General features: G+C 39.9%; 1 long non-coding RNA gene across 2 annotated transcripts; it reads right to left on the minus strand.

The window, feature by feature from the left end:
• Window positions 1–959: 959 nt before the first annotated feature.
• On the minus strand, window positions 960–18,181 carry LOC106629905 (uncharacterized). 2 transcript variants are annotated; one of them, XR_012580589.1, is made up of 3 exons: window positions 18,067–18,181; window positions 1,163–1,279; window positions 960–1,055 (listed from the first exon to the last, which is right to left on the minus strand). It is a non-coding gene; the product is annotated as an uncharacterized LOC106629905 (long non-coding RNA). The 2 variants fall into 2 exon arrangements; XR_012580588.1 differs by having other exon boundaries at window positions 1,154–1,279.
• Window positions 18,182–18,577: the final 396 nt, after the last annotated feature.

Raw genomic sequence — 18,577 nt, forward strand, 5'->3', positions numbered from 1 at the left:
GGACTTTTCCAACTCAATGATTCTATGACCATCCATATCAGAAAAAAATTCAAGCACTAAGACTGACCTATTCTGGAGGAATGAGTTCTCACTGCTGTTTTATTTCATTTTCCTCAAAGCATGGAGTTTCAGATGCGCTTTTATTTTTTATTTTTTGGTAGTTCCAGTGCATTCAATTAACATTGCAACATGCTTTGTGCTGGACATAACTCACTGGTGTGTTGGAAGACTCAAATCCCCAGTATTTTACATTAATTCCTTGCACCCTTCAGTGAAAAAACGCATATTTTGCCCTTGAAAACTGAAATCATAGAGCTCTACATGAGCCCCTGACTGACTTAAGCTCTCTTCTGGGCCAAGTTCCTCACTATTAGTAAGGAAGGCTCTGGGAAAAGCTACTGGGACGACAGAGCTTTCCTCCCCCAGGCCTCTCCATCAGGACATTTTCCTGCACAATTTCCCTACAGCAATGTCCCTAATTTTATACAGGGTAAAAATTGCTGGCCACCCAAGAGCTTAATTAACTGAGCAATGTTTTCAGCAGTGATGTAATGCTGCTTTTGCAAACACATTATCTCCCCACTTTCTACTTTATGCTGTGGCACACAAAGGAGTCTGCTCACTTTTGCATGCAAAGGCATCCAAAACTTGTGTTTAAGGCCACCTACCACTGCTTTTCCATGAGTTATCAGAAACAGCACAGCCAGCCTATTGAGAAGTGAATAACAGTGAATGGCTGTTCAGGGCTGGGAAAGGTTTACACACATCCTCACAGCTCTCTTTATCCAGAGCTTGTAAATAACAACAGTGCACAAGCCCTACAGCCACTCTTTCAGCACCATGTTGGGACTCCCTCTGTTTCTTTCTATTTGCCTCAAGCAAGGTCAAGTTCTAGTGACCTTTTTTGGCCACTTTATATAAATCTGGCATGTGTGACCTCAGTACAAAGCATTACATACCTTGTTCAAAGGGGACAGTACAGTCTGTTGACCAACAAATTCCTGTGACTGGGCTTAGGGTGGTTTGTCTACACACTGAGGACTAATTAAGTTTTGCTGAAAGGGAAAACAAACGTTTTGTTTTGTTGCAAAACACTACTAATTCAGAGACTATTCTGTTGCAAAGCAGAAAAATGAATGAAAAAAAAAATTACCATATTTACCAGTTCTCAGCTCTTCTCCTTGGCCAGGATTCTTGTGGAATGAAGGTAACATTCCTCCACAGCTGTATGCATAACAACAGGAAGTTAAGCCACCTGTATAGCATGGTCCATTTTCCTCTGCAAAAGAGAGCATGTGGTGCTTGGAACAGAAACTTGATCCAGGAGGAAACATCTCTCATACAGATTCTTGTTTACAAAGCCACTGACAAAATTTTAAATATTGCTCCGAATGCCTTGCTTACTTTTCCAGCAGAAATGGTTTTTTTTCCCTGTGCTAACACAAGACAGATTTCTATGGAATGCCAGCTGAGTGCTAACATTTGCTCTTTACAACATATCCCTCTACAGATGAGACCAAATTCTGCTTTCCTTCTCATTTTGGCAACTACTGTATAAGCAACAGTTGCACTGTATCATTCTAAATCACAAGTTTTGCTTAGAATTTTTAGCATCTATCTCATGTTAGACAGCTTTTCTTCCTTAACACTGGGATCTTCATATTTTATTTACAGATACAGAGGGTGGGTTTCTAACAAAACTTAGGTTAGTTCTCACTATGCAACTTTAGTTCTTCCTTCACACACGTGAAGGGAAATCTCTCCTCATACTTTTTGCTCATCTGGGTCGCCAGAAATGCGCTGTGCAAAATGAAATTCCTACAAATTGAACTCCAGTTCATCCCTCTTCCTGCACTCTGCTTCACACTTTGCTGTGCCCACAATGTGGTAATTGCTTTTGCTTGACTTGTTCCAACAGCCATTTTCATGATGTGACAGCCAGGGCACTAATATATTTATGCCCTTTGTAATCGGCCAGCACTGCTTGTAATTAGGTGCAAAGTTAATGAAGTGCAATACATCTAATAACTGCCTGCCAGTAACTGCAAAGTCTGATTTAGCACATGAACTGTCAAGGTGTCAGAATGGTGTGCTAAAAAATAAGTTGCTAACAGAGAAAAATCCTGCTACAAGCCAGAGAAAAGCAGTGACAGTGAGTGAGCTGAAGAAAGGAAAAGCTAAGTCAAAACTTTACTATTTCCAGAATGGGACATGAGCCACCTGCATGCTGATAAGTTGTATCTTGCTTAATGGGACAATAAATTGAAGTATTCTTTTATTTGCCAGCCACTGTCTTCTCCTATAGACAACCCTTTCCTTCAAGAGCTATACACATGGCATAGAACTTCTTAAAGTCTGGAAATAACAGTAAAAGAACAGATTCTATTTTTAATAATGCATAAAAATGGTTATAAGCCAAAGGTTCTCACTTCATGTTCAGCTAGTTTTGTTTCTTTTATTGCATAAAACACAGCTTTTCTTCTACTGAACCTAAGAGAATATTCCATATTCTTCCTCTTCCTTTAACTCTGATTTGCTCAAAAGTTCCCAGCACCTCCATCACCATTTGGTATGAACTGCAAAATGTTCTTTTCCTCACATTAAGCATTCAGGGCAGCTGCAGAAGGAAAGTGTAGCTAGTCAGCAGGGACAGAAATAAAATCCCAACAAGTAAATGACACAAATTCTCGACAGAGAATAATGCAGGACGAGCTGTACATCAGGTCAGAAGCTCCAGGGAGCACAACTGCTGAGTTGCACATGCACCACAGCAGCACAAGGTACCTGCAGAGTTCAATAATAATTTGATTATTAACACACACACAGATGGATGAAGCTCACAAAATTTCCTGGAAGATAGGAAGAAGGACAGCATGGGCAATGTTCTGAAGCTTTTTTAGGCCAGCAGATACCAAAAAAATGATGGAGTTTGTATACAGAGTGGATAGCTCAAAAACCTCCAGAGATCACCTAAGTTTAAGGGCAACATTTCTACCTCCAAGGCAGTCCCCAGTTAAGCTCTCTTTCTAAAATACTTGACAGAAATCCACGTCAGAGAAGTCAATCTTGGTGGTTTGTTATTATGAACTGATATCTGATCAGGGAAATTATGCTCTGGATTGACATGAAATTAATACTGCTTGTTGTGTGGTGCCCATTGACAAAGGTAAATGCTAATAGCTCTGAAATCCTAATGAATGCCAAAGTACTCTCCCGAGCTCTGATTAGTGCTTGTGTTGTGCAATTATGCTTTTCTATAATTACTGTGAATTACCATCATGATATTATTATTCTCATATTTTCTATTCCTCTGAAATTCTCAAAATTTCCTGCAGCTAAAAATGGATTTCATTTGCATTATCACAAGCTTTGGATTGTTTAATGAAAAATAATTCCATGCAGACTCTCATGTTAAATTGTCCATTTAAAATTTTCCTGTTATCTAGATTATGTTGAAGTGTCCTTTCCTTCATTTATCATTTCCTTCTATTATCACAGTCACTGCCCTCACTTCATGCTACATTTCAGAGAGAAAGAAAAAATGGAAGACATTTTTACTCATAGCCTTATCTTTTCCTTGGAAGTCCTTTTCTCTGCATGTTCTCCCTTTTCCATAAAATTCTTTATTTGGAAAGCTTAAAATGAAAGGGAGAAAGGAAAAAAAGAGCTTACTTGTCAGGAAAACGTGGTAGCTATGCTATAACCCCATTTTTTTTTTTGATTGCAGTAAGGTCTACAGAATGATACCTTGGACTTGCATGTCAAAGTGAGTACAGTACCAGAACCAGCAAAATCCATTCAAAAGCCAAGTTGCAAAAACTGTGAAAAATGTGGGTTTTTAAGAGTATGAAGGAGCCTCAGAGGTGTGGAGTTGAATAATTTAAAAAAACCACCTGACAAATATGACCTTCGAAATTTAAAAGTATGAAAGCATCCCACAATATAAAGAAGTCACCTGATATTTGAAATATTTCTTCCTACATCTATCAGTGCTACATGAAGTGTGTGTGTTTAAATAGGTGGACAAAAGGAGATAGAAATAGCATCTATACTTATACTTCCTCTATAAATTTAGAGGAATCTGTTAATTTTTTCTTGGTTTACATTGGAAGTTTTCATTTCTATTACAACAAAAATAGAAAAATCTTTTGACCTTTGCACAGTTTCGATCATTTCCAGAACTGATATTTATATTTCTGTCTCTCACCATCATTTTGCTGCCTTTAACATAAAATCATTCACTACAGTATTTTTACCAAGCATGAATCAGTTATTTTTCAAGCAGATTATGAGCAATTTTCTGATGTATTGAGAAATGATGGATTAGAAGACAGCCTAGATAACTAAATTTATATTATGTGTTTTGCTACATACACGCAAAACATTATTTTCTTTTTTTTTTTTTCTCCCTTATTTCTTTCCAACCTTTTCCAACTGCTTCCATTTTCACCTCATATATGCATCTGATTTTCCTCTCACATACACAATTCTCCTATGCAAAGTGTTAATAGAACACGTGTGGTCACGATTTCACACTTGCAATATTCAAATAGCTTCCAAGTTAGTCAGAGGAAGTTTGACCATGTCCATATGTACACTTAAGGAGATGAAAGCCTGGATCAGATGAAGGAAAACGACCTCTTTTAAAAAAACAAAATTTTTATGTGAGGTTATTTATGCTTTAATAATTTTTTTTTTTAATTTTCACCATGGATAAAAACAAATGGAAATACTTCATCTCTAACTTTATCATGATGTGGGGGAAATTGAGCCCACATTGAGCATCTGCATTTGAAGGCAATGCTGCAGCAGGAGGATTTCATAAGGACAGTGTTGGGTGCTGATCAGGGATGTGCTCCCATGAAACCACAGCTCCTTTCCTCTGTCTGTCAGCATCACCAAGCTGTTCCCATCCTTCCACTTGGAGCACCATCCCAGTGGGCTGTGTAGATGTCCTGAGGGACACACAATCCTCTGAGACCCCGTCATAAACCCCAGTTCTGTGTCCAAGGCCACAGGCACAGCTGTGGCACTGATCACAACATTGCCATCTTGCACACTTGAAGTCACACTCACCTATGCAGGGCTGGAATTTTTAAGTTATTTTTAAATACCCAAAACAAGATGGAACAAGACAGGGATCAGGGATGGGACACTGCCCTTGCCAGTGATCCAACCTTCTGCAACTGGAGCCACTATAAATGCAAATTATTAGAGAAGCTCCCACCCAGATTTCATGGAAACTTCCCCTCTGCCACGCACATGGTCACTGCCCAGTCTTACCCCTCATATGGGAAGGTCAGCACAGATTCTGCTCATTTCAAAATTTTTCTTTCATATTACAGATCAGCTCCAAGGGCCTAGGAGAGGAGCTAATCCTACACACATGTGCCTCTGGTGAGATGGCAACTGTCCCTGGCCAAGGAATTAACACCCCTTTTAAAGTTATCCTCTTTATTCTGAGCATCCAACAAACAAATCAAAGCCAGGATTTAGCAATGCATGTTTCACATCACCAAAAGCCCTTTCAGATCTCAAAGCTGTCTGCTGGAATGACCCCAGGCACTGTGTGACAATTGAATTATAAGTGACACCCTCTTTCCCACCCCATTGCACTGAGTTACCTCCACTGGCCACAGAGAGGACTCCACATGCTTTCATGCAGCCAGCAATGTGCTGGACAACAGCAGGAACATATTATTAAATATTTCTTTTATCTTCACTTACAATAGCCACAGATTTAACCAGCCCACAAATATTTTCCATTAGAGTATTGCAGCCACGAGGTTCCAAGCCTTGGAGACCAAAGGGGTTTTAGGTGGTTATAACTCTCCAGCCACTTTTATCCAGCCCAACCCATTTTATCCACAAAACCTTGAAGAAAATACCCAGTCACAAGGCACAGCACAAGATGAAATGCACACAGTCATCTGGGCTGCTCTGCTCCCTGCTAGACCTCTAGGATATCCCACATTGACCTTTTACTACAGTTTAGATTTTGTTTGAGGAAGTCAAAAATATTCCCTGTGATTGGAGAGACTGCAGCCAGTGAGCTGGGTGCTCCTCTGCAGTCTGGGGCTTTCTGGGCTCTCAGGAAGTGATTGAGCTAATCCATCACTGAGCTCAGTGGCCTGAGCAGCTTCACTATCACTGCAGTGTGGAGGGGTTTCCTTTCTGGACCACCTGGACTGGCACTGAGACTGGATCCTCCCAGTAAATACATATTTGTCTGGCCTTTAAATTATCTTTGTATTACTTTGTGCAGTGCTTTACCTGTATGCAGGAAACACTTTACTTCCTTCCCTCTGGATGCTCTGCAGAGAATGAAGAGCAGCCTGAATGCAGACATGGGAAGAAATTACACAAAGTGCTGCATCCAAATCCCTTTAAACATGGAAATGATCTGATGGGTTCACATCCATTAGCACGTGGTTATTCCATTTATAAATTCTTTTAAATCTACCTGGCTATGGCTAATGCAGTGACTCTGAACTGTTTTGTGAATAACTCATTCGGGAGAGAGAGTTCTAGTCCAGGATCTGCTCTCATACAGAGTCTTGGACCAATCATTTTCCTTCCTTGGTTACTATTTTCGATTGCAAAATTATTTAAGCACAGGAAGCTGTACCAAAAAAGTTATTATTATTAACGGATACCTTTCTTTTCAAACTCCACTAAACTGCAGGAAGGTTTAAAAACCATAATCAGCAAAAACCACTATTTGTTTGCACTAGGATGGTTCTACCTCTCATCAAGTAAACCATATATGAAACCATGGCCAAACAGCAGTGTTTTTTTCTAGGCAGCTACATACAAGCTGTGGGATCTCAGGATCTCAGTCCTGAGATGCCGAGCCACCGAGACCACCTTGGGGGGCTCGGGTGTCCTGGAATGTTGCCAGAAGTGTCTGGTGGCTGGACTTTGGTCTTACACAGGAGACGACAAGGATGAGGGTTTCACCGGGGTGAATGGTGAAGGGATTGGTTAATTAGAGGGTGAGACACAGAGTTTAGGATTTCTGTACAGGGGGGTTTAGAGAAGTAAGATGGAGGAATTGGGGTGTGTCCTGTCCTTCTTCTTCTTCTTCTTCTCCTCCATCTTCTTTGGTGATGGTGGCACTTTTGGATTGGTTATTACTGAGAGTGCACTGGGCAATAAGAATAAATGGTATTGGGGAAAAATGATAAATATTGTACACGTAACAATGGGTATAAAGATACGTGGCTGCCCGGAGAGCGGCACAGTGTGCTCATGGCTGACTGCTGAGCAGACCTCTGTCGGGCTGAAAGAACATCTTTTAGATAAACAATTAATAAACATAAAAACCGAAAGAAGAACTGAAGCCTCTTCTCGTCCTTCGATACGTGGGCTGTCCCAAGGCCACTCCGGGCCTTTCCAGGCCCTTCAAACAGCCGAAAACCTGACAACAAGCCTGGAGGGATGCATGAAAAAATTGTCACCCAGTCTGGCTAGAAAGATACCAAACCACTTTGCAGTTGCATACAACTCTAAAATTCTTACTTGAACAACTAGGGACTATAAGGAGTAATGCTCACAGCTTCAATTCCCTGCATCAAACAGCTGTGCAGTCAGAAGGAAGCTCCTGACTGGTTATTTGAATAATCCTCCCAGTGGCAGTCAGACACACAGCACATACAGCCGTGGCTGAAGCTGTGCCACGCTCAGGTTGGCAGGGATAAGTTGATCTTCCAGACAACCCAAGTTATTCTGGAGATGGTGGCCCCAGCTGCCTGCTGACAGAATGGCACCACAGTCACACACTTTGTTACTCAGCTCCCAGGCTGCAGTGTCAATCACAGGGCATGATAAACTAGGCCAGTCACTTAATTGCATTTCAAAGTGGATAACTCAAGAATGTCATCTGTCCCAGACAAAACCTGGATTGTAGCCAGCAATCCATAAATCCCTCTGTCCTATCCTGAAGGCACTATGCAGCAACATTTTGGAGTCTCTGAAATGATCTTTAGCACAGAGATGACAGATGAGATCCTGTTGGCAAACACCACTGGCTACATGGCTACGACACTGAAAGAAGGCTGTGCCAGGGTGTGAGCAGGGCTGAAGGTGCTGCAAGCTTGAAGGTGTTTGTCTGCTTGTCCTGCATCACATTCATCCAGCCCAAATATTGGAAAGCAGAAGTTTGCAGCCTTACACACAACCCAAGGTCACACAAATGAACAGTCAGTAATCACAACCACTGAGAAATAGCTGCAAGCAAACAAGTGCTAAAAACACTTACAGTCCTCCATAAAATTAGTCATGTTCTTCCCAGGTAGAAAAATCCCAGGTAGTTATTTGATCTCACCTTCAAATAGTTTTATAGTTTAGGGAAAAAAGCCTTTTGCCTTGATGTAGCTATCAAACAGAACCAATAAGAAACTTGCTCTGTACTACTGCATCCAAACCTGCATTCCAGCTGGGATCTTCACACACATAACACAGTGAGCTGGAATGTGTGAGGGTTTGTTCCATCAGTTTGATTTTTTAAAATTTGTATTTCTCTCTGTTTCCTGCAGGAACTGCTCTCCCGTGTAAAATGTGCAGATATCACACAAGGCAGATTCAGGACCAGCTTATTCTTAGATTGTGACATCCCAGCTCTTGGCTTTCCAAGCCTAGCTTCTATCAACCCTTTAAAGATGAAAGCAAGGATCCTGAAATTCAGAAACAAAACCTCTTTCTTGCGTACCTACACACACTATCAGCATCTTTACAGCATTTCGAAATGCCATTTTAACACCGATGGCCAAGTGCCTTTCAGAGCCAGGAGAGGTTTCCTGGACTCGGGCACCACCTACTGACCCGGGAGCAAAAGCGCCTGGACTACGACAGCAAGAAAGGCCCCGTTAATCAAGGAAATACACTCCGATTTCTTCTTGCAGTGTGAATATTTCTGGTTTTTCATCAGCGAGTCAGCTTTAAATTACATCCTTGAAAAATATTTTCTTAGCTTCTCATTACTGTTGACATTGATCAGAGTGCAATGATATAATGTAATAGGATCTTTCCAGTCTGTAAGATAACCAGTGCAAATAAACAAAAAGCTGCTTGCACTGACTTTGCAAGCAATTCTTCAGCACCCAGACACTGAGGAGGAACGAGCTGTTCAGTGTAACTGCCGGGAATGTACTTAGCTGTGCAAAATACATTAAAATATCAATGCAAAAATAAAACCTCACACAAAGGTTTAGTTTAGAAAACAGTTTTCTTATTCTTGCCTTCCTAAGTACTTCATTTTCTCTTTCTAGACAGAAAATATTCTTCTTGCATTAACAAGGAAACCATAAATGATATGGGAATGTACTTTTTGATTAATATTTAGGCTGAAATATTTCTTTGAAAGAATAAATGGCAACTTCTTATCTGGATTTTAAGGTTACTGAAAAGTACCAAAGTTGAGTTTCATAAGTTTTTGCCACTATTGAAAAGCAACTATTCAAACAGAGACTATTTGTACTAAATATATTTTTTTTAAATATTGAAAATTACTCCTGAATGCTGTATAATTTTCAGAGTTATGTGGAAAATATTTTGCCTTTGTCTGTATGAATATACTGACCTCACCTAGCAGGGAAACAGAATTTAAACTTCAATCAAAATGCACAAGGACAAGCGGGGGCTACAGCAAATTCTGAAGATGAAGACAGAGGCTGGTAAGTAAAAACTGCTGCAGAATAATGAGAATTGATCACCTGTGGCTCTGGGGAATGAAATGAAGACAATGAATACTGTCTTAAGCTTGCTGGGCATTCAGAAGAAGAGAGCTGTCATGCTTGCAGGGCCCACTGATTAATGCTTGGCTTTAGTGTAACACAAGATTTATTGCATTTTGCCTTAAGTGGGTAATTGAGTAATCCCTCTAAAAAGCAATAATTTTCCCATGAAGTTCATAAAGTTAATACACTTCAAATCTCCAAAGAGCAGAAAAGAAACAGCTCCACGTCTACCTGTAGAAATCGCTGGACATAAATCATCATGCACAAATGTGACTTCATAGAAGTTTGTTATTACAGTGTTTTACAGGAAAAAATAAAGAAATTATTTAAAAATAGTGCCAATATACACTCAGCAAAACTGGCTGGATGAACATTGATTCCTGATCTTTTTATACCACAGTAACTTCATTGGATCACTGAATATAATTCTCAATTTATATGGACTAAAAATTGAAACCGAAATGATCCTGACTCGAAATCCAGTTGTTAGTCTTATGGGAGAACAAGTTCAAGCTTAGATTCTTGAAATCAATGGGAAAATAGGGGAAAGGAAAGCAAATTGATATTGACTGGTGGTGTGTTTGGGGTTTACAGATGATATCCTACAAAATGCATGTAAGGCTCAGCCATTGAGCCAAGGAAGCAGCACTGGATCATTAGGAATCACTGCACAGATGGAGGATGAAATCTTTGTGCCCCACAGTGAAGATCCTGTCAGACCAGAGGAAAAGCAAGGTGTCCTTTTCTGGTCTGTCCTACTTAAACCAAGTTGAGGGATCCATCTATATTCCATAAAGATGGATGTATAAGTGTACAAAGCTGCAGGTTAGACCAGCACACCAAAGACATGACACTTAATTTACACAAAAAAGAAACTGATTTTAAAAAAAAGAAGATTTAAAGCAGCATTTGGAAACAATGGGGTGATCAGAAATTCTGCCTCAGATGATTATAACAATAAAGGAATTTGAACTCAGTGTCTTTCAAAACCACACAAAGTGAGCTGAAATAGCATCAAATCTAAAATCTACTAACACCAAACCTACCCAAATCCTCCAGATTATGTATTTAGAAATTATCACCTTTAGAGCATCAACTCTTACCACACTCTAGACAGTCTTCTCTTGAGAAAGCACTGAACAGATACAGGTTTGGAGAAAAAGAAAATATCAAGCACTTAGCCACACCTGAGGATACCTACAGCATTCTTAATATTGAACACTACAACAAAGGTAGTGAAATATTTCAAGCTTCAGTTTCAACTGAAATTCTGACCTCTGCAGGCCCCAGGTAATGCCAGAGTTCAGAGGTGCAGAATTATCCACTCCAACCCAATCCTGACCACAACCATTGCCACTCAGCTCCTCAGTGAATGCACACCAGGATGTTCTGGAGCCATGCTGATGGCTCCATGCACAGCCACAACAGATCAGAACCTGGACTCTGGGTTTTCATATAATTTTCAACCTCTGGGTTCCACCTGGCCGTGACAACACAATGGCCTTCTTGCTACAGCATGCACCTTACACTTCCTGTATTACCCTCAGTGGGTTACAGCTGAGAAAACTGGGATTTCTTTTGCAGGATTGCAGGGATACAATGCATTTCAGACATTCTTCTTCCCTGAATTAATGCACATGGGGCTACTAATGCAGTACTTTTGACAACAGACATCTTTTTTGATGGTGCACTTCACATAACTTGCCTTCACTAGGAACACCAATGGAAACATTGGAATTCTCTATTCATAGGTTTAAGTTTCGCTTTGCACCATCTGGCAATCTCAGCCAGGTATGTAGCAAATTATGGGCCTCCAATAAATTTTCAGGACATTCTCTACTACTTAAGACTAGATAAAAAGCACATTTAAAAAATATGATATAGACATTTTGAATTTGAAAGCAATGTTATCACAACACATAAAGTAAGACAATGAAAGAGGGAGGGCACATTTTGGTACTGATGTGTACTTAGAAAGAATAATGCTTTCATCCTTCAGCCAGTTTTAGCATGGTACTGCCTCGGGAATTCTGTGCTAAGAAAAAGGCCAGATGGGATGACATATTGGCCCAACAGCTCTCAGGGAGTAAAGGGATTTGGGGTTGCTCCTATTAGAGTAGATTAATAGCATATCAGAATGGCTATGAGAAACAAGGGAATTGTTGGCTGAAGAAAAGTTACTCAGTCCTGAAAGCAAGCAAGCAGCATGGGCTGCCAGTGAAGCAAATCCTGAGTATAAGGCATTACACAAGTGATTTCCTTTGCTGTGGTTTAGGAATTCACAGTTCTTACCCATGTTGGTTGGAAACATGATAAACATTGATTTGGGTTTCCATAAAAAGTCATTTCAGGATTTCCTAACTGAGTAGAATTGCTTGGACAAAGTGTTATGCCATATTCTTCAAGGATGGGCCTGATTGGATGTGAAGTGTTTGGGATGCCAAATTTGCATTGTTCATTAACTGAAACACATTTGGTGTCAAATTTAGGAACTGTGTTAACACAGCACAGTGTAGGAAGGTCTGTTCCAGACAGCACAGCAGACATGAACAGGGAAACCTGGAGAGGGGAAGTCCATGACCTCTAAGCAAATTACAGTGGGGCCCAGTGGATGGAAGTTTGGAATGGCTCAAATATTTTGAGGGGTGAGGAAGGGGATTGAAAACTGGGAGTAATGTGAGATAGGAAATCTTGCCAAAATATTTATGTCCCTGACCTAGGCAGGTTAGATCTTCAGATGAGAATCTGTTTGCAACCAGGGGCAGCTAATAAAAAGTAAAATTTATGGTTTTCTCATCGTAAACGCTGCCCCAGATGTTCAAACACAAAGTACATAGGTTCACCACCAAACCAAATGCAAGGAAGAAGATCAATAAAACAACATCAGAGTATCAGAGTATCCTTTTACTGGTAAAGGCAGAGTATTTGTCTAAAGAGCAAACAGTGTATGATATCTCAAGTGGCTCCTTAAAACTCTTGCCATAAAGTTATTGATGATGTTAATATGAGAATTGCAATATGAAGACCAAAGACTGCATTTTTTACTCTTCTTCTTTACAAGGGGAGAAACAGAGCAAGTCTTGAAACCTGGACAGGACTGACACTGTTCCTGAAAGGTTATGAGAAGTTCATTTAATAAGAGGAAACCCCTAAAACATGGAACATAGACTCATGATGTCCTTTTATTTGATCTGACACAATGCCACGTGGACTTTGATGCATACTTCAGCAATAAGCTATTTTCTGAATTTCTGCACAGTGTGATATACAGCAATTATTGTACCTGTGACCTCAGTGCTGTACACCACACAGTCCTTGGCTTCACCCTAAAAGCTGATTTTGAGGCAGACATTGCTGTATCACATTTTATTTTCACACAGACATTGCTATATATTCTGTACAAATATGATTAATCACTGAGCACTCCTCATATTCTACAGCCAAAAGCATCCAGCCCTGTAACTGCTGAAATGCAAGATTTCCCTTGCTGTTTGCTGAGCAAGTGCAAAAAGCCTCAGTCTTAGCTGAAAATGCCTGTTTTCAGTTGCAAATAAGCTTTCTGCTATTATTCATAAAGTTTAGGGCTCAATGCATGATCATGCTAATCCTCATGATAAAACAGCAATAAACTTGCAACCAGTAAGAAGGTGAGTGGTCCCTGTAACCAGTGAAACCTTTTTTCTAGGTTGGTGAATGTTTTTGTGGTCCAAACTTTCAATTTATTTTTTTTATATTTTCCAGCAGAGTCTTCTGTCTTTTTTCAGTTCTGAGGCTTAGGAACTCTTCATTACATTCTACATAAAACTCAGCCTTCCCTGCTACTATTTATTAGCTATATTAGAGAATTTGTGCTACCAAATATTCAGAAATCATGGATAATATACAGATTAAGCACATCTTGCCTCTAGGAATTTTCTGAGGACACCATATGCCTGGTTCTCCTAGATGGCTTTAGCTGACAATCTAATAAGAAAGAAAGATGACTTCTTATTCCCTCTGAGAGACTTTAAGAGTGTATCTATGGGGGAAACAGCATTGGAAGCACATAAAAATTGCAAATTTTGGTTCTGCTTTGCAAAGGAAATAAATAGAAGTACTTGCCATTTGCTGAAAAGCTGCAAATAAGCAGACTGAAAAGAATTAGAGGACTTCTCTAAGATTTTTCAAAGCCATGTTAGAGAACCAAAGATAGCTGAGCAAACCATGCAGGGATGAACAGCATTCCATGGCAGTGGTGTGAGGCCCCAACTTTTGTAACATTTCTGACATTTAGCATGACAGGATTATATTAACAACATTTCAATTGCTAACAATCTGTCCTATGAGTGACAGATCCATCATTTATGTCTCACAGTGCTCTCATTACCCATAAAAAGGAATGCCAAAAATTAAGGACAGGAAGCCTGATTAATTGTTTTATCCCTGCCGCTCTCCTCTGTCTACTGCTGTTCAACACATGAGAAAATCATCTCTGCTCAGACCCAAAGTAGCAGATGCTTAGGAAAACAAGGTATTTAGGGATTTACCCTCTCAGCCACTCAAGAACTGCCTGCTAGCATCTGCTCAGGTGCCTCTTTTCTCTTACTGGAACAAGTATACTCAAAGTGGAGTTCATTTCTCTGGGACACACAGAAAAGGATGGGGATTTAAAGACAGCAAAGAAGCTTAGCTACAATCCTTGTGCTCAGGGGTGACCACCACACTGGATTTACTCCTACAATGCTTTCTTTGAGTTTCAGCCTCTCCTCTAAACAGCAGTGCAGTGCCTCACATGGACAGCCCACGTTTCTGGATCAAAATTTACTGCTCTTCCTTGAAGAACACTGTTCTTTGTAATGTCACTTGTAACAATTGCACTGTTAGGCTAATTTAAATGTAGTCCAAATTTTACTTCCTTTCACATTCCATTTTTGCTGAAATGAAGTAGATGAGACAAATACAGAAACTTCAACGGGAATAGTCTGGTGCAGATGGAGGAAACCCAAATGTGCTCACTAGAGCAGGCCTTGGTCAGAGTCAAAAGAGTCCAAAGGACAGATGTGTTCTTTGTTAATCCTCCAGGAAACCCTTGTGGATTAGGAACTCCTAGATCTCCAAAAGGCCAGCCAACTCAAAAACATACATTCTGCTCCAGCACTCAGAGTACTCCATTTGGGAGAATAAGAAGATTGCTTGGCCAGAAATAAGAAAGAACAATGTAAATAAGGTTATTATACATAAAAATCAGAGTGCATGCCCTGGAGGATGGGAAGATTTCAGTTCAATAAATCAGCTAGGAAGATCTGGCAAAATTCATTGTCCAACTGGCTTAGAAATTGAACAAGATTACCAGGGCAGCCATTTCTTTAAGAAGTTTAAGGAAAAACAGAGGTAGATTCAAGCCAACATATTAAAACACTACAAAAGGCAAGTGAAAGCCATTAGGAAAGAACCTGAAAGCAATTCACTGTGACCCCCAGAGAATATCAGCACAAAGGTGGAGGAAAACCAGAGAGTATCCAATGAGAGCTAACAAATAAAAGCATCAAGTCATGTGGAATACAGAAAGCATTCCGATTTTACTGGATTTTTGCATGGATGAAAATAAATGTCTCTATTTTCCATAATTCTATCATTGTAATTTCTACAACGTGTGATATCCGACACTGCGTTTAATCAACAACATTATTTTAAAACTTCTCTCTTATTAACAATTATTCGTTTTCCTGAGGAGATTCCAGTTCACAGATATGAGGAACACAGCTGCTGCCTCTAAATATGGAGAAACACAAAAGAAAATTAATTAGTCAACAGTACAATTATTTCAGCACACCACCTACATCCTTGCTTTCAGTATTTCTGCAGACCTCATGACAAAGCAGAAGCATCAGAGGGTGAAACCTCTCAAGTGCCTTGGCTAACTCATGGGGAGCACATCCCAGAAAAAAGTACAAGGTGTTTCTTTGGAAATCTCTGGGCAAGTCAGTTCAGTGGAAGCAGCAAAGCAGCAACTGCAGCAGAGGAGAGGAGCTGAGCTGCTGACCCCAGCTGAGGGTTCATTCAAGAACAGAAGCTGATGGAGAACAACAAAGATTTCAGTCTGGACTGAAGGAGGCACTGAATGCCCTTGTTGTGAGATTATTACAGCGATTTTAGACGGTCACTGTGGTGAGAGAAGGACGAGAATCTTGTTTCTTAATCAGAAGGCTGATTTATTCATATATGATATATAATACATTATAACTATACTAAAAAGAATAAGAAGAGAAGTTGCAGAGGCTGCTAAGCTAAGAATAGAATAGAAAGAATGAATAACAAAGTTCTGTGTCCGGGGAATCTGTCCCTGAGCTGCTCCTGTGATTGGCCTTTAATGGTACACATGGAAGATGAGCCAATCACAGGGACACCTGCTACATTTCACAGCAGCTGATAACAATTGTTTACATTCTTCTTCTGGGGCTCTGCTTCCCAGAAGATGGACAAATCCCAAAGAAAAGATTTCTATGAAAAAATGTCTGCGACAGTGAGATGACCCAAGGCTAAGTCATAGAAGTAAAAGAGGAGGAAAAAGGGCACAAAACCCTGCAGAAAAGGAGAAGGGAACAGGAGAGGATCTGCTTATGATGTGCTGAAAGAACAGATAGGAAAGCAGCAGACAAATGGGATAAGATGGAGGCAGGGGAGCCAGACCAGACACAGTCTCATGCAGGCTGGATGGGGGGCCAAAGGGAATGAGCAGGGACAGTGACCAGAGAGGCCAGGAATGCTGCATGGAGCTCCAGTCATGCAGAGTTATGGGGCAGCTGCAACAGCCACCAACAAATACTTGGCTCAAATAAGCACCATATTTAAGTATTGGAACCCAGAGGAACAGAATGGCACAGTAAAGCAAAACCATCTCTAAGGACTGAGTACTGAACAGCTTTATGGCCCATCTGTGAGAGAACACAGCAACTGAAATTATATGTGGACAGTAGGACCCTGGTTACAAAAAAAATTAGTAATACTAATGTTCTCTCATTATGCATACTCATCATCCTGAATAATTATATATTCATCACATCATTTTCTTGTTTTGATTCTTCAGGGCAGCAAGATTAAACATTTCTCTCTAGGACGTACCACTCTTCTATAGCTGCAATCTTCCTACCTCAGTTGACTCAAGAGCTACAAGGAGTAGGGAGATAAAGAAATTCAAATTCTTTTTGTTTTCTACTCATGGAGGAAACAATTGATAACTCTGCCTCCACATTCACCCACGCCCGGTCCAAGGGCAGCTCTGTCACTGCAGCAGCAGTGGCAGCTCCACCCCTGCACACTTATCAAAAATTCACCCTTTCTATGATGGTGATTGTTTTTCAAACACCACTGAGGCTTTTGGACAGAATAATGCTTACACCAGCAGTGTAAATCAAAAAACCCACCCCTGTACTGATAATTACAAAATTACATCAGCTAACACATCACTTGGTAACTCTTTATTAGTTTTGAAGATCCAGAAGAGATTTGAAGAGTCACAGGCTATGTAACAGACTCAACTTTGCATCTGACACTTAGCAAAACTGAGACTCGGTTCTGACCCGAGGGAAATTGGAATTTCACACCTAAATGGCTGCCCAGAACAAATAATCAACTTGCCTACAGTCAGATCTGATGTGGGAGGCCCTCTCCAGATAAAATCATGAATAATCCCAAAATTAACAGAAAAATGTTTTCATTTACTTATCCACATTCTGACACTCCATTTTTTATAACATAAATAAGTGCAGAAGTTATTTTAAGAAAGGAAGCAAAGATTACAGGGGTCTATGAAGAATTACAGAGGAATGTAAAATATTTTGATCACAGGATTAATTTCTGGCTCATTCATTTCAACATTTAGGTCTTTATCATTTCAGGTGTAGCCTGAATTAATATAACATGTTTAAGAAAGAAACTCATGTCAGATAAGTGTTATCTGCCAAGAAAGTGCACTTTTAAAATATTCTTTAGTGTGCAAAAGAAACATTAGATTTCCATGAACTCATTCTTATGTTCTTACTAACAATTGTGGTGGACAGCAAGTAATAACAGAGTCAGGCCAGCACAGCGGTAAAATATGTGAACACATCCATTTATAAAAAGCAGCATTTGGTTACTATTGTTGCTTTTGAGGAGCAGCCTTGCCAGCTGTCACAAAATGCATAAACAGTTCATAATCTGTAATAGTTCCTCGGACAGCTGCAAGACCATAAGGAACCAACTCTGATTCCTCCAATGAAACACATTATTTCAGTCCAAAATGGACAGATAATTTAGAAAACATATTCCAAAAATACAGCAGAAAATAAAGACATTTAAAAAGACTCACAGGATTCCAAGCAGATAAAATTCAAATTAAAATGCTTGTTATCACTCATTACTTTCCAGAACTCCTCCAGCTTCCTGTCTTCTTATAACTGTGTTAGGCAGCATGTGAAGGCCCCTAACAGCCATGGCATGAAAAAAAAAAAAATAAACACAGGAAAATCACATAAATATTCAGACTACACAACATAGCTGTTCAGAGTTGGTGTTTCCTTTTGCAAGAACTTGTGCAAACATTCTGCTCAATTTCGTATCTGTGGGAGTTTGCATCCCCCACATCCAATTTTCAAAAACAAACTCTCACAGAGCCTTATTCTCATAATAAACATGCCCAGCTACATCTCACTTAAATTTTCCATGGTACTGAGTGTAATAAAAGCTGGATTTAGCACCATTATTTAGACAAGAATTGTTAAACAGTTTCTTGTAAAGAATCCTTCTTTTCCATCTGCACTAAGCGAGGCACAGGACTGAGTGTCTTATGATTCTTTGCACAACTATAGAAAATAAGATAT

This window comes from Zonotrichia albicollis, chromosome 5, assembly GCF_047830755.1.
Source record: "Zonotrichia albicollis isolate bZonAlb1 chromosome 5, bZonAlb1.hap1, whole genome shotgun sequence".
Taxonomy (NCBI): domain Eukaryota; kingdom Metazoa; phylum Chordata; class Aves; order Passeriformes; family Passerellidae; genus Zonotrichia; species Zonotrichia albicollis.